Raw genomic sequence first — 16,354 nt, forward strand, 5'->3', positions numbered from 1 at the left:
ACATATAACATCCATATAAAGATATTTTTTTTACCAATTGTATTAATCGTTAACAAGATGTAATCTTTTAATGTCAAAATAAATATCCCCTTCGAAGATAGTGCAACGATGAGTAAAAATTGAAACCATTACGTTTAATTAATGTGAAATAACCATCTGACGTGTCTTCGTAATATTGCACAAAGAGTCAAGATGTTATCTTATGATATATTGCAATAGGGTATCGTCAGAATGAATATTTAACACAAAATGTATACACATCTTCATACGTCGTAAGGTGCATTGTTACATTAGTAGGAATGTCACGATAGTAACAGCGGTACACTGTCAGTAGAGACGCCTTCCTGTTTCTGCGAATACTCTGATCTTCGTTCGCTTTACGCCACTGGCTGTATCCGATATTCCAAGCACGCCCGCGAAAAACAAAACACAGGAGAATACGTTTCCCGCATATGCGTCTCGCGTGTATTCGCTGGATTCATTTTGGCTGGGACATTTCGCTGTCAGCACGGTGTTATCGCGCATCGCCGGGCAGTAAAACGTTTCGGCCCTGCGCCGATATACCATGAATCCGCAATTTACAGGAAACGTGAGTGATTCGTTTGTGCGCCCGCACGTACAGCTAGACGTGCATAACGCACACATCCACGCCAGTTACACGGTTTTTCTCGCGGTCGGCCGTTCACCAGATTGCGCCTCCCGATGTAACAATTAGGACCGTTCCCATTGTAAACATCTAAAAGTACCATTTTTCCGCGTGCATTTATATAAGGAGATTCGTGACGCTCCACAAGTACAAACATATTGAACATTTTCTACCATTACTGAACCGAAGAATAAATTAGAATTTTTCTTAATAATAGGAAAGGTGAATCGTTTTATTCATTCTAGTGTCAAAAGTATGGTCCCACGTAGAAGTATTTTAACTATAATTAATGTAACCAATGTAAAAATGTCAAACGCGCAGAACCAAGTCCAACTAAATAATGTAAAAACCATACTGAAATCCATGCAAAATTTACATTATGCAAAGTGAACGAAAAATACACTTTTGATTAAATTAATAGAATTTGTGTTGTATTACTTGTTTGAATGTTATTAGTTGAATTTATATAGTCAAATTCCAGTATCTCGTAATCATTGTTATCGTATGTATGATTTTGGATTATATTAACCCAAGAGGTTTTGTTTAAATTAGAAACGAAATTCATTTTAGACAATATACGAAAGACACGAAATGCAATATTTTTCGTAAGTTCAAACTTTATTTCATCATCAATAAAATTAAGCCGTATTAGAACTTTAGTGCGTCTAACCTTAAATATTTTCTATTATTCAATGCAGTACAAAACAACAGACACTTTGCATCGGTGGAATTTATGATTGCTTTAAAATTCGTTGAATATTCATTCGAGATACTTTATGAACGAATGCACCTAATACACGAATTTCATTATTTTTTCCTGTAGCTGTTTTTCATTGTATGTATATTTCTGGTTGTACACTACCATCTTGAGAAAAATTACTCAACGACACGATAACGTGATGAACGTCTTCTTAAAAGTAAAACGTACAAATTAACAGCCTCGTTAATATTTCGTCTTGATTCGTGATAAATAAAAATCATGTAAATTTTGCCTGCAAATTTATTCTACATTTAACTCGCAATAAAGTAGATAATAACCGTGTAAGTGTGGCTAACAATACCTACAATATATTCTAGACTACTTCCGTTTCGATCCGTGGCTCTTTGATCAGATACAAGTGAATGGTTTCTTGTAAAATGAAAACAATGCCGCAATTCAAGCCACAGATGAAAATTAAACGAAGAGAAACATTATAAGAGAAATTTTATAGCTGCTTCTCTAAATATCTTAAAAAGTAAAGAATTTACAGAAACACGTCTCGAACAAAAGTTCTGCATATTTTTACGTCGAATAGGATTGCTAAATAAAAATGTTAAGTTCGTGACGGTAAAAAAGCAAATCGAACTCCAAGTAACATTAAAAACACCCACGCATTGAGAAACCAAATGATATTGCCATTTGAATCCTTTCTCAGAATCGTAAAAGATCGTGTTTCGCTTTCTCTTGTTTGATTAATCGTTCAGAAGATGTTTCGTCGTGTCAAGTTAAACGGGACACCCTGTATAGCGTTTCTCGTGTTACGCTAACTTCGATAGAGAATTACCGTGGGTCTCGTTTAATTTCGATCTTTTTATCGAGTAGTGGTCGTCGGTACGGATAGAACGAACGGGTGTTTGAAATGAAATAAACTAACCGTCGCTTTCCTGACGACAGGCGATGCATCACTGTGACCAATTCACAATGGTGCATTACTCCCCGGGACTGGGACAATAGCTATCTCCGGGCTATATAAACGTGTACGTGGTTATTATTCGCACGCGCACACGTGTCACCGCCGACGGCGACAAGTAGCGCCATTGGTGCTGTCTGAAACGCAGCCCCGTAAACGCGAGTTTCGAGTAGCCGTTGCGGAAGTGCCGCGACGCACGGCGCTTCACTCAATTACCGTGCCGCTTAATGTACTCGCGCAGTGATTCACGAGCGAAACCCTCGTCTTCCGCGATGGCTTAGAATGTGTTACACGCGTGTGCGTTCGCTCGTCGCTGGCCTTTAAATAGGATTTTTAATGCGCTGCGTTTATGTCTCATTTATCTTACCAATTAACTCGGTAGTAATTACAACGGGTGTAATTACTCGAACCGCTGATATAAATATTGACCGCGTAACGTACGCGATTGATCCAACATCGTTACGTGCGAGCACACTTCCGAAATGGGAAGCAATTGTTCGAGATAGCAAACGCAGACTTCGGATAGAGGGAAGAATAACGGGGATACTGTAACCTCGGTGCAATCGGATTAAGGTTTCTTACTGTTCAATGTTGCTTTCGTGTCTGTATTGGGTTGCAGCGAGTAATTCGTTGATTCGTTTAACGAAACGAAAATGAGTCGTGTGGAACATTTTACGCGATTTCTGATTGACGAGTAACCGGGATACGAACTTTTATTTCAACATCGCGATATACGTGTACTTACCATTGTAGATTGCACGGACGAAGAGAATATTCATTGGTTGTCATAATGCTTGGTGAACATCCGTTGCATGCATGGAATAATGGTCTTTAATGACGTGTCGTTGCGCTAACGCATTCGCAGTTACGTTAACTACGTTCAGTGGGTTTCGAGTGACTATTCGCTATATAATATTTTTTTCGCGCGATGCTAACGGTCGGTAACAAATAATCGGGTTCTTCGAGTTTGATCGTATCTTATGATTCCGCTGACTGCTTCAACTAATTGCTCGATGATTCTACTTGATATTTAAGTTACGTTCAAGATTACATAGAAAATGATAACCGCGTAAAGTTTGCTATTATCTGTTCTTTTAATTCCACACGTCAGATGTACCTGGTAAAATATTTATTCTATATTCCGAAGCAAGTGTATACGTTTACATAACTTCGATGCGAATGGAGTATTTACACAGCATGCGGTGTAATTTTACATCCGGTATGGATACTGCTATTACTCTTACATGAGAAACAACGAATTTCATGTGTAGAAATTACTTTTTGCTACAGAAACGTGTCAAAGATCGTTACAAATTATAAATATTCTACGTTATATACAACTTGGAAGAAATTACGAATAAACTTTTTATTTGCAATGATACATCAAAATCGATTCTGCTAATAATTGACAAGTTTTCATCCATTTTCGTAACATTAAATTGCCTAAAATTACACGTTCGATTGATATATTATTCAATCACAGAAGAACATTGATGTATAAAAAAAATATTACCGCTTTCAAGAAACCTACCTGAAACTAATCAATTGTTTAATAAACGTTGACTTGTTTAATCATTTATTAACGGTCAACTATACGCAATAAGAATTGGAAATTTTGTATACCTAGTGTGACTCTAATTTTTTGCGTATTTCTTGCGCATTAACTTTAAAACATGACAGGTTAGAGGTAATTATAATTTTAAAATAATTAAGATAACCGAATAATATGATTCCGCAGGTACTCTCTTCGGCGTGTAAATTTAAAAATTTCTTAGAGTTGCAAGTGGATAGCAGACTTTGATAAGAGTGAATTGCGCGCACAAAAATTAAACCTTTCGTAACCTGAGATCCAAAGACACTCCAATTTGTCAAAATATTTATGAAAAAAGTTTCTAACTTGATGCCTTATAACTAATACCATTAAGGCACGATATGTTAGAAACAAGTTGTACATTCTGCAAGATAATCTACGCCCGTAGGTTAATCGCGATCGATTCGTTTCTTCGTAGGTTATGTTTCATGAATTCGAACCAGGTAGAATTTGTTACACCGACAACGGTTGTGCCGCTTTCGGCGCGTGCGTTTAAAAGCGCAACTGCAGAGACAAATAATCCTTGATAATGCAATCGTCGCGTAGATATTTCCGAGTGTATAAGTTACCCTACCGTGCGATCCACAAAGAACAAAGATCATAAAAGACTTATTGCCCGATCCACCGTAATCACTTTCCCGGCGGGGTTGGAAGTACGGAGCGGCCGTTCGCCGCAAAGTTTCGGGGTGGACGGGGAAGTAAATCAAACTAGAATTACCGGCTGCTTAGCATACGGACCGAAGTCTCGCACGAACAAGATGGGGAGAGAGGTAGAGTCGACGACGACCTTGAAAGGCAACCAGAAATAATATCGCCATGAATACAAGAGTGAGCGCCATTACACGTAATTGTGATCTATAGGTGTCATATATTACGGCGTCGACGACGTATAAAGGGCGTTCAGGCTTGCACGCGTAAATCCCCGTCCTCTCCCTACCGCCATTTTCCCTTCCAGCTCGTACCCCTCTTACTTGGCCCCTGCACGTAACCTCGTTCACCCCGCTTCGGGAATCATCCCCGGTGAAATATTTACGTGTATAATCAGCCCATATACAATAAAGTAACCCTCCCCACCCTACACCCCTACCCCCTCCTCGCAAACTACTTGCGCCTCATCATGGATGCTTTATGCTTTTCGCGTGACAGCGACCTTTTACTGTTTTCATGTTTCGAATACGGGAAATCTTTCGCGTTATTCGCTTCTCGTGTTCTCGTATCATTGCGAGATGAAACGCGATACCGAAATTATCGTTTATCCGATCGTTTTCATTGACGGTTATACTCGTATCAAAGAACTATCTGTGTAAAATGTCAACGTTTGTTTCTCCCGAACGATACACAGTGGTAATAAATAATTAACGGATTCGTTGGTTTGTTACAACGCGGCTCTGAACTGTTTCGCATTTTACATGTACGACGCGTCGATGAAGATAAATTTGTTGGTAAAATTCTTGAATAAACATCTCGATACTTATCAATTGAATAGAAAATGATCGTTTCACAGTGTTCGGGTTCTTCGCGGCATCGCGAGCGAATTATTCTTACAAACGTACCATTTTTACTTCTTCTCCGTAATATCCTGCTTTCTATTTCCCTAAAATATTACTATCGGCACTGTATATACGTGGCAACATTGCACGGATGGGAAATGTATAAATCATGGCAATACAATGCGCACAAAGAATCAATCTTCCTTCACGGTTCGTGGTTTCTTGTTGGCGTTCCGTGGCAAAAGCGTTTTCACGGTTTGAAAGTGGCGCGCGCGGGAAGATCGATTGACACCGCTCTGGGCGATAGGGCGATCGGTCGATGGCTATGTGTCGGACCAGGACAGCTCTCTTCTGTTCTCTTTCTTTGTGGGGCTGAGGGCAATATTACATATCGCGGTGATGTATCGTCCCCAGTGTTCGGGGTGCGTCACGGTACGTTACACCCGGATCGCTCGCCGCGAATAAAATCATTGTTGGTAAGTGATTAATGATTGTGTTATAAGGGGTGAACTGAACGTAACTCCCTATCTCGACGATGTTGTAAACTTCGCAACACTTTTGTGCTGCTCCCGTGATCGATACATTCGGAGTTAAATCGTATGGTAATCTGAATTTTGTCGAGCTGCCGGTTCTTACGACGCGTTACTAAATTAGCAAACAGAAATACAACATATACTACTTTATCGTTATCGTTTGAAAATGTTGCGAGCAAAAGGCGCCTCTCGACGCACAATTGTGTTTTTATCCAATTGAAAACTTCATTCTACCTATCGAAATTGATATTCTCCGCACTCGTGAAGAAAATATCTGTGTCGCTTTGAAAATCGTCGCAGGTAACATTAAAAGTTCGACTTACAAAATAATGTTACGTAACGAAGTCAAGAAAACGAACGTAATGTTTCTCGAATTTGTTGCTTTTTACGCAACCCTATGAGTGTTTCGTTATACCCTGGAATAATCGTGTAATGGTGACGCCGTTTTGTTTGAAATTCTGAACAACTGTTTAATGTGGAGCTTTACGATCGTTACCTGGTATTTAATAATTCTAGTTAACTCAATAACAATCACCGTTAGGGGAATAATTTAGTAAATGTACGACGATTCTATCAAGGGAAAGAGCATTAATGATTGAATCGTAGAAGGCTTGCTGATTGTATCTCAGCAACAGCAACTCCAATCTACACAATTTATCAACGGGGTACCGGCTCACCCCGCGCTTCTTTCAGATTGATGTTACTATAACAACACGTCAGTTATTCATTGTGCGCCCGGCAGTGCATTAATCAAGCCCTCGCTCTGACATCAAATACAAATGATATTTTATAGCGTCATAAATCTTCGCTGGCTGTCACCGTTCGTGGGCGTTTGCTACGAACACGTCTCTTGGGGCGTCCCCTACTCTTCTACTCCTGTATCCTGCTTTGTCCTGTCGGGTCGTGGCAGCTCCAGTTAGCCGTGTGACTTCTACTTTGTCTTGGCAGCTCGATTTGGTCTAATGATTTTTTCCCCAATTTTCCTCAACTATAAAGAACTTCCCGACCCAAACCCAGACATCTTACGATCGATCGATGACGATGCCCTTAAGGAGTCACGCCACCACGATGACCACGAAAAGAAGAGTATCTCTTACGAATTCTTTACACCAATAGTATTTGCACGATCGAAATGAAATTTTTACCACTAATAAAATATACAGAAAGTTTTAAAATGAAACTTGACGCGTGCATCAGCCACGAGCGAACAAAATGGCGATGATTTCATCCGCGACGTGCCCGAAATGCCCGCAGCAGCCTCGGTTATGGCGCCAACGGTGTTTAAAAATCCAAACCGCCAGCAGTCTTATTATTTTTCAATGTAGTCTTTATCGTACAATGCAGGTAATTTTTTGAATTCAGAAAATTATTTATTTTTATATCTTGAAAATTAATTGAATCTCTTATTTACTCTATGCACATGGTTGTTCAGTCTAGACGCATTAAAAGCTTTAAGAAAAATAATTAGGTAATCGAAGCTTCTAGACCTTTTCTATTAATATAAAAAAAAAGTGTAATCGTATTTAAAATTTACTATTACCGAAGAGATAAACAAAGTTTTCAAAGCGGTATTATCAGAAAGGCATTTTTCTTTTCCCTTCGTAACGGCAGTTTTCCCTTCGTAAGTGCATCAACAATTTGAATTCTTTGTTAGAAACTGTACGAAAAAAATCCAATTGCGTACACCAGTTTTATTATTTACGTAACAGTAATAGAACAGTCGTGGCAGTTTCTGTATTTGTTATTTTATAATATTATTCTTCTCGCAAGGCTTATTCGTTTTGCGTGTACCGCCATCTGCCGTAGAAAGATCGAAGTTTCTACGACATCGTCGGTAAGCGCGAGAAACCTAACTCTTTTATCGTATACACACGAAAATCTTAACGTTGGACAGCAAACGTTTATCCATCGCTGTACGTATAATTTTCAATATAATTCTTTGAACGTAAACGTAATCAACGGATTCTGATCACGAGACTGTACGAGGAAACAGCGACCTACATGTTCAGTCGACATAGCTGCGCGCATTCTACAAACGGATGCATACAATGTGTGAACATTAATTTCACGTTATAGCGTATAATCAACACTCATACGAGAGTATCAATTGCGATTAATTACCATGATAGCATTTACGGCACGGAAACGTGTTTTACTCGCACCTCGCAGGTGTTCCCCTACACGTTCACGTGGCCTTCTGGAAACAGCCGACGTTATTTCCCTCGGTCAAAGCGGTAATTTTCACAAAAAGTTACGGTGCGGCTGCGGCATTGCCGAACGAAATAACTTGCTGCGAGTTCGAAGCGGAATAAGCAAACGAGCCAGCGTACAATTGTACAAGCACCTGGCCTGGACATCAAATGAAATAGTAGAAGCAGGAGAAGGCAGGTTCACGATGTGCTCGTGGGTGAAGAACAGAAAGATAAGGAGCCCCGGGCCGTGTCTGTCATGTCAGCCGGCGTAATAAGTTTGAAATCCACATCAAGCGATTAATAATGCTCGAGCGATTCACAAAAAGGTGCTGCATCGCCGGTAAGAGAGAAGTTGTTAAGCTAGCCCGAGGCCCCCGCGGTGGCGGCCATGTTTGCTGTCAGTAACAACTCTCCCGCATTGCCGCTTATCACCGTTTTATATATCTTTTGCAAATAGCAATCACATGGTTTTTCCTTCCTCGTTGCGCACCTCGCAATTGATACACGTATCAAAAACCTGTCAATTCGTATATCGACGTATATTTTTGAGTCCAGAGCTATATCGATAATAACTAGCAACCAATGAGCCACCGCCGCTGTTACTGCAATGCAACTCGGAATCGACACTCGCGAACATCGATTAATTACTCCATCTTGTCTATTTTTACCGAGCTGACAATAAGATTAGAAAGTAAAATGTTTGCGTTACGCAACCTGCAGACAAAGTGTAATGCCTCTCGAGATATGTAATAACCGTTTTGATTAGTATACCCGCGATGCATTACGTAAACGCGAAAGTGCTAAGAACGTGGTGCGATTTATTATAAGCTGAAAGCAATAAAATATGTACACACCGTTCCGATCGTGTACGCATTAATACGAGTGTCGTTAGTTGCGTGTATTTTAAAAAACTACACGTTTTGAAATTGTACGGTACTTATTTTTAACTTATTTCGCCGGTATTACGGTGTTGTAATTACAAGATTACGAGTGTTCTGACAATTCGGTTAAGCAAACGAATTCGAATTGTGTGTATTTTATTCCGGTCATAATTTCTGTTCGAGAATGCAGTGTTAATCATTTTATTTTGAACATATCTGTATCTGGTTACTGACGCGGACAATAATTCTTAAGGTCTGATTCCTCGATAAGTTGTTTTTCGTCAGTTCTGTTACTAATTCAAACACGATAACTAGAAACAGTTTTCGTTATTTATGGACGTGGTAATAAAAACTTGTGGACAGTAGAGGGATACCGCAATTTTGTTAGTTCTTCAAGTTACGTAGCTAACGCGAACAATCACATTTTAACAACCCATAACGCAATGTAGAAACAACAATAATTAGAATAAATAATTCTGATTGAAAGTGCGTGCCATTTCACTGCTGAAATTGAAATATTGAAATGTCGTAGAATATCGATTAAATGGCATCTCGAATTCGTGAATTTTATTAATATTAGAAATGATGAACAATGATATAAATTTTCGCAAAATGTCCATTGCGATAAAAAATAAACAAATAGTTAGGAAGAAGAGAATAGATACTAGTTCATATTTGAATTGTCAATCGACCACTCTAACAGTTGGATTACCACCTCGTTCAGGTTCAGATACTGTAAAGTACATCTGGATACATGGAAATGTACTCACATCGTTTTGAAGTTGAAACTGTACGCAAGAAAAATAGCAAAAAAGTATAACACGATCCCTAAGGATTTTCTATAGGCAATTGTAGGCTTTTTATAAAGACTAGACCCGTCTTATCAGGCTTATGGCTACCAACGCCATTACAAATTCTCTTCGAAACGCTATTCTCACAGAAAATGAACACTGTGAATATTGTAGGATTGTTTAGAATTTATATACAACGTGTACGATATATAATAGAGGAAAAAACATTTATGCAACTAATAATTCGAAACACAATCGTTTCAATTAGACTAAAGAAGAACTGTCGATCGTTAACTACAAATGTTGTTAACAACTGACTTTTCTAGTGTCAGCTCCTTTGAACAAACTCCATTACTCTCGTTTACGTTCTCTTGCTTGCAAAAGTTAAATCAAGCGAGATTCATCCAAAAATAAAATTCTTTCAGTGTTTTGCAATTTATTCCTGATACAACGGAGCAAATGAGGGGTAGACGCTAAATAGACGCTATCTGATGTTATCACGTTAATTGGGGGCCAGTGATAGTTCTCCTGTTAACACGATTGTTTCCTTGAAAGCTTCTTCTAACAATTCTCTCGCTAACTTTCTTCCCTTGTACTTATCAAAGTCGATGGTACGACTATCTTGCATAATATGAAAACTCAAAAACTAGTCGTCTCTTATAAAAGTTAGCCTTCTCAGACTTGATTCACGTTTACTGAAGTAACTTCTATGTATTTCATACCTTCGTACAGCTCCGAATATTAAACAAACAGTTGTACCCAAAAATTCAGCAACGTAATGCAACCTGTGTGTATCTTCAATTAATCCCTAAAAACTGCTTCTGCAATTTTTTCAGAGCATGTTTATTTTAATAAACTGTGTTCAAATGTGTGATTTAGAGAATTGTGAAATTTTCATTGGGTTCAACTTTTACAAAATGTATGAATAATTTCAATTATAATGCATCCGTTTAATTTATGCGCGATTTCTCAGTCACAAACAATGTGTCTTTCGTGTCTTACGAACTTTGCATTATCCTAGTCTCCATCATGAAATTTCCTAATCTTGCTCTGTTCCATTATACTTTCCACTACTTCTAAAATTCTTCAAAGTCATTATGTACAAAGTGCTTAGCTATAGGTGGGCATTCCTTTAGAGAGGTGATTGTACAAGTCGAATTAAGATGAAAATGAAAAGTGACGAAAAGTGAATAGAGACTTGGTTTTAAAATTATAAGCAATTAAATATTCGGTTATTTATTCTCGACACTCAGCAATCCACGAACTATTGGTAGGCATGAGACAGCAAACATACAATGAATTTACCACGTAGAACTCATACTTATCCACATTAAAAAGCATTGTATTCTTACTATAATTTGTAAAACAAACCCACATACATTACGTTGTACAAAATTGAATCTATTTATTCGTGCAAATTCAGAACAGCATATACAAACCCGTCCAACGATATTTTCAAGTAGGCGGTAGAGTAAATGTCACTTTCAACATTTTCTCCTTAAACGTCACCCATAGTGTATTGGAGCACCACGATTGTGCTGTCCACGTGTATCCACTGAAACCTACACATGCATTGTCATTCATCATCAATGTAAAGATATTGCATGCATTGCAATTGTCCCATCCGCAATTGTCCAATAAAAAATTCTCACAGACATACACTACACTAACGAATGAAACACACACATGCACTGCGAGACAATGTTCTTGTGTTCGTACACCACAAGTGTCTACTTATGTATAATATTCACAAAAAGAACATAGAGATAAATAAAACTACATATATAACTAATATATTATTATATTTCATTTATAACTAAAATTAAAATTACAACTAGAGTAATCCCTCGTTAAAACGTTGCGTTTGTGCTTCAATAAAACGTACCGAATCATCCCTACCATTCCTTACGTTCTTCAGTTCGAACACCCTATAAATTTAAAGTAACTATGAATTTAAAAACTGTCTTCGCCTAACTTCAGAGCAGTGCCACATTCGTATTTGTGTGTCAACCACTAATGCAAATAAACAATATTTATATTTCTGTTTGTATCTTTAAGAGAGTATTATGATGAATGGTTCGCACACGATTGAGTTTTAACTCAAGAAGATACGAAAATCAATTTCAAGACCAAATACGGAATCTAACCTTTTCGAATGGACTCGACAATGTATATTTTAACGAGAGGTTACTGTATAACTAAAATTAAACTAAAACTACAACTATATTTTAAAAAGCAGACTGTTTTATCGATTTTCTGCCGATTACAATCTGCGACTAAACTCGAAGATTGATGGTCAAATTCCATAGGGGTAGATACATTGAGGAACAAAAAGTAGTATAAAACACTTCGAAATTAGTATAATAATTTCTATTCCTTAAGCATTACAAGTTGAATTTTTTTACACAAATATTTTCAGTGTCTTTCTTGACATAGGTATATGAATGAAATGACACTATATCAACCTATCCATTTTTATTTAAAGAAATAAAATTATTCAGGAAATTTAGAGGCACAAAATAATAGTACTTTTAACGCAATATACAATACTTAATATTTTGTAGCTTTTTTGGTTTAAGTCTATTTTTACTTGAATTATGATAATAATAATTAAGGCCATTAGGTCCACTCAAATTAAATCCTTTTGCATCTGTAAATATGATCCTTTGCCATTTTATTCCTTTAATTATATACTTTTCAGTGAATTGTAAGCCTTTATACTCCATATTTGCACTTTTTGCAATTTGTTCTTCAGTCATTCTCAAATTTGACACTGCTCTCAATATTGCACGTTTATCGCGAGAAGTTAAACTTTGTGGACGCTAATATCTCTTCTTCTTTCCGTAATTTTTAGGATTTTTTAATAAATTTATAATAATTTACAATTTCTGTTTACAATTTTTGATATTATGTAACTGTATACTTTTCTTCTTTTAGCTTTAATATGGTTTTTCACATTTATTTACATAGCTTTAATATGGTTTTCCACATTTATTTACATGGTTTTAATATGGTTTTTCACATTTATTTACATAGTTTTAATATGGTTTTTAACATTTTATTACATTCATTTTTAAGTAATGAACAAGAAAAAGGTAGTTTACACTTTATTAATTACAGTTTACAATGAATATGCTGTTTAGTAATTTATATGCAACTGAGAAGCGCAAATCGGCTGCTTGTTCCACCATTTTGTTCCACCTAAAAATCACAATATTTACATTTACATTCTTAGAAGTCTCTTAAAATAAATTTTGTGAATGATATTTAGTACATTATGGATACAGTTACGTAGAAAACTGCTGTCATATAAAAATATTTATTTTCTTCAGTATATAATGTCAAATACAAATAAATACAATGTATAAATATATAACTAAAATTTAGTCATTGGCCTAATAAACTATTAAATTCGTATTTAGTCATATTTCAGTAGACAAGAGGATTCAAAACTAGGAATCCATCGAAAAAACATAGTTTGATCAAATTTTATTTCGTTCTAGATATATTTACGTTGTGCGTACGTTTTGTACATCTCTGGTTTAATAAAAAACGAAAAACGGTGATCGATATTTATTTTCTTTAATCGCTTCGGTTGAGAATATAGTCTGACGCTAAGCTTATGTTATTGTTCGATGTAAACGGCGTCAGACACGTAAATTTCATTCGTCTGCGAACTCTAGTTTATATTTCTTTACTTAGGAATACTTGAAGATTGAATAACAATTCCATTTGTATTTAATTTCCAAAATGTAGAATTGACACTCACGAATGAGACCGTCGCGATGCATATAAATGCACACACACCTTAGTTCGATCAAATTCAACGAGTATTTTACTTTATTATTTGGTATTTGGCAGCAGGTCTGATCGATGTTAATAATATTATATGGCTCAATGTTTCTTATAGACTCTACTGTTTGCTTCTCTAATAATTCAACAGATCTGATTGTACATGCAAATATTTCACTATTTTTACTGTTGATGCATTTTAACACACGTCATTGCTTTATGCTTCACTTTCTTTTAAGTCTCAACTTTTACATTATAGTGTTGCAAAATTAATTATATCCGAAGAAATATTATGTAACGTAAATCATGTTGTTTTCTCGAAAGAAGTGACAAGTGAAAAGTGTGATTGCCATAAGAAAGCATTCGTTGCGAATTCGTGGTGTCGCGTGTTTTTATGTCACCATACATACATATACACATACATATATTGTTAATGCAATTGTAAATATATTTGTTAAGACAATGAAAATAAAAGAATATATAAAACTCGTAACTGGAACACAAATCTGCGACCTCGAGTGCATGAGCCATCCGCTTATACACTCTATGCCATAAGCATCTCGATGATTTGTATGGTATTCATAGTAGAGAGTATAGTGTATAGCGTGTTCCATTTACATTGACACAACGAAAAATCTTATAGGCAATTGATTACAAAGAAAAAACATGGAATATATCTTTCATAGATTATTTTGAGGTCAACTTGTTCTTTTTGTCATAAACCCATACTTTCCATTCCATAATCCTATTTTACATAAAAATATGCACAACTTTTATTTGAAACATATTTTATCAAACCATTAGTTTTTAACATTTAACACAACTTTCGAACAGTTATCAATGAGTTTAACGTCTATAGTATTCGTTCGTGTCTATGGAGGAGTTTAAAACAAGAGTTAGTATAGAAGTGACTTCGTGCAAAGAATTAATTCAAAGACTTATTAACTCAATAGCTTAGATTTGGCAAAATTCGTAGTGTAATAAATTTCACACCCTACTAATGTAATGTTTCTATTGACGTGGCAGGACAACATTTTGATATAACAAATTACGTACAGTAAGCAATTGTTTCTTACGATATTGCTACCGACAATATTAATTATAAACCAAACATTTTGCAGTGGAAAAATTCATTGTTACCTATTCCGTGTTCCCTTCAAAACTTGCTGATAACTTTGCATCAGTATTCGTAATCCAATCTTCGTGTAACATTCCTTCTTTATTCCCACTTGTATAACATGCAGTTTTGCGGGAGAAACCTTGAGAATATCCTACATCAGCAGTTGTTCGAAATAAGAAAATTTAGCACTCCCTGAAATATGCATAAGTTCCGACCATTTAATCTTTGTCGTTCGATTCCCTCGTAAATCATTCCTTGACCTTCGGTTCCTCTTACCGATCAGCGATAGTAGCGAGTTGTATCGCGGGATATTGACCAAATAAAATCGTAACACCGCGAAACATTTGTAATTGATACGTGTGTGTTGAATAAAAGTGCAACAAGCGAAATAGCAAACAAGCTTATCGTTCGTTCAATAACTGAGCAAGTTTCAAAAAGAGGAACTCCTTTTATTTGTGGACACGGCAGGACGAAAGCAGCAACCACGTGATCCCACTCGAGTTAAACGTTCGCCGATAATGACGAAGATACAGGCGAAAGATTTATTAGCAGTCAACTGTGTACGCGCATCTACATGTGTAGAAAGGGAACGAAAGCTCGTTAGTCAGGTTTGAGTTAGGTAGTCGATATGGACGTCAGACACAATTCGTTTCGTTGCCTAATTATAAAGGCTGAAGCCCTTGAGGCTCGAAGCGGCGTCGTTTCAACTTCCGAAGCAAGCCGAAGAACCCCGCGCTCATTTTATAAATTATTCAGGTCGGCGATGTCGGTAGGACCGCGCGGTGCGATGCAAAAAATTAAATTTGCTGGATAGTTCCTGTCGTTGCCGTACATTATTGTTATTAATGTCTCACATTAATTATGGGCAAAAAAGATGGCGCTAAAACTCGACACGAAGATGTTTCGCACGGGTTGCTGGAATAGTCGTTACGTTAACGTAGCCAATGAAATCAATCTTTCGAGTGTTTACACAATTTATTTCGTCCCTTCGTTACGTTCCTTATCGAGTTTTTAATTACCTCAAAGGCTTAATTATTATTACGAAAAGAAATCAATTCCGTTAGTATTCAATATCGTTGCATTCCACAGAATTTAACAAATCGATTTTTTCTTTAATCTTACTTTTCTACGAAGTTAATAACTGTAATCGTTTGAAATCGATTCAGTATATTGTTCGTTATTCGGTGAATCGTTTTTCAAAAACACATTAAAAAGTATTGATAATCACGGGTGTTACATTGATTTGTATGAAAGAATCTTTTACTGTGAACATGGTTCCAGATTTATAGTAAAGCTGAAAAAAAATTTGTCAACGGATTTATAATTTAGAAAAGTACCTATATCATCTATCTGTCGGAAGGAAAATAGAATAACAAAATTTTGCCTTTATTTTATTATGAAAAATCAAAATCATTTCACCTTTTTAATTTCAATAATTCCTTTTTAAAGAAGTTGCTCCATATATGTACATTTTTTGCAAGATTCGGGTGTCGTTTTGTTAAGTTTTTGAATTTTTCAATAAACTTAGAAAAATTGTAGCCAAAACCCTTCAAATGATTTTTTTAAGATTTTAAGGCTTGACTATCCGCTTAAGGGGTTTGATGAGTTTCAAGATAGAAAAATATGACTTCTTTTCTCTACCAAGCCT

The 16,354-nt window shown here is 36.4% G+C and overlaps 1 long non-coding RNA gene across 1 annotated transcript; it reads right to left on the reverse strand.

Annotated features, from left to right (window-relative positions):
* Positions 1 to 12,948: 12,948 nt before the first annotated feature.
* Positions 12,949 to 15,113, reverse strand: LOC143144032 (uncharacterized). Its single transcript, XR_012991326.1, has 3 exons — positions 14,983 to 15,113; positions 14,727 to 14,898; positions 12,949 to 12,995 (listed from the first exon to the last, which is right to left on the reverse strand). It is a non-coding gene; the product is annotated as an uncharacterized LOC143144032 (long non-coding RNA).
* Positions 15,114 to 16,354: the final 1,241 nt, after the last annotated feature.

The sequence above is a fragment of the Ptiloglossa arizonensis genome, chromosome 3, assembly GCF_051014685.1.
Source record: "Ptiloglossa arizonensis isolate GNS036 chromosome 3, iyPtiAriz1_principal, whole genome shotgun sequence".
Classification (NCBI taxonomy): Eukaryota; Metazoa; Arthropoda; class Insecta; order Hymenoptera; family Colletidae; genus Ptiloglossa; species Ptiloglossa arizonensis.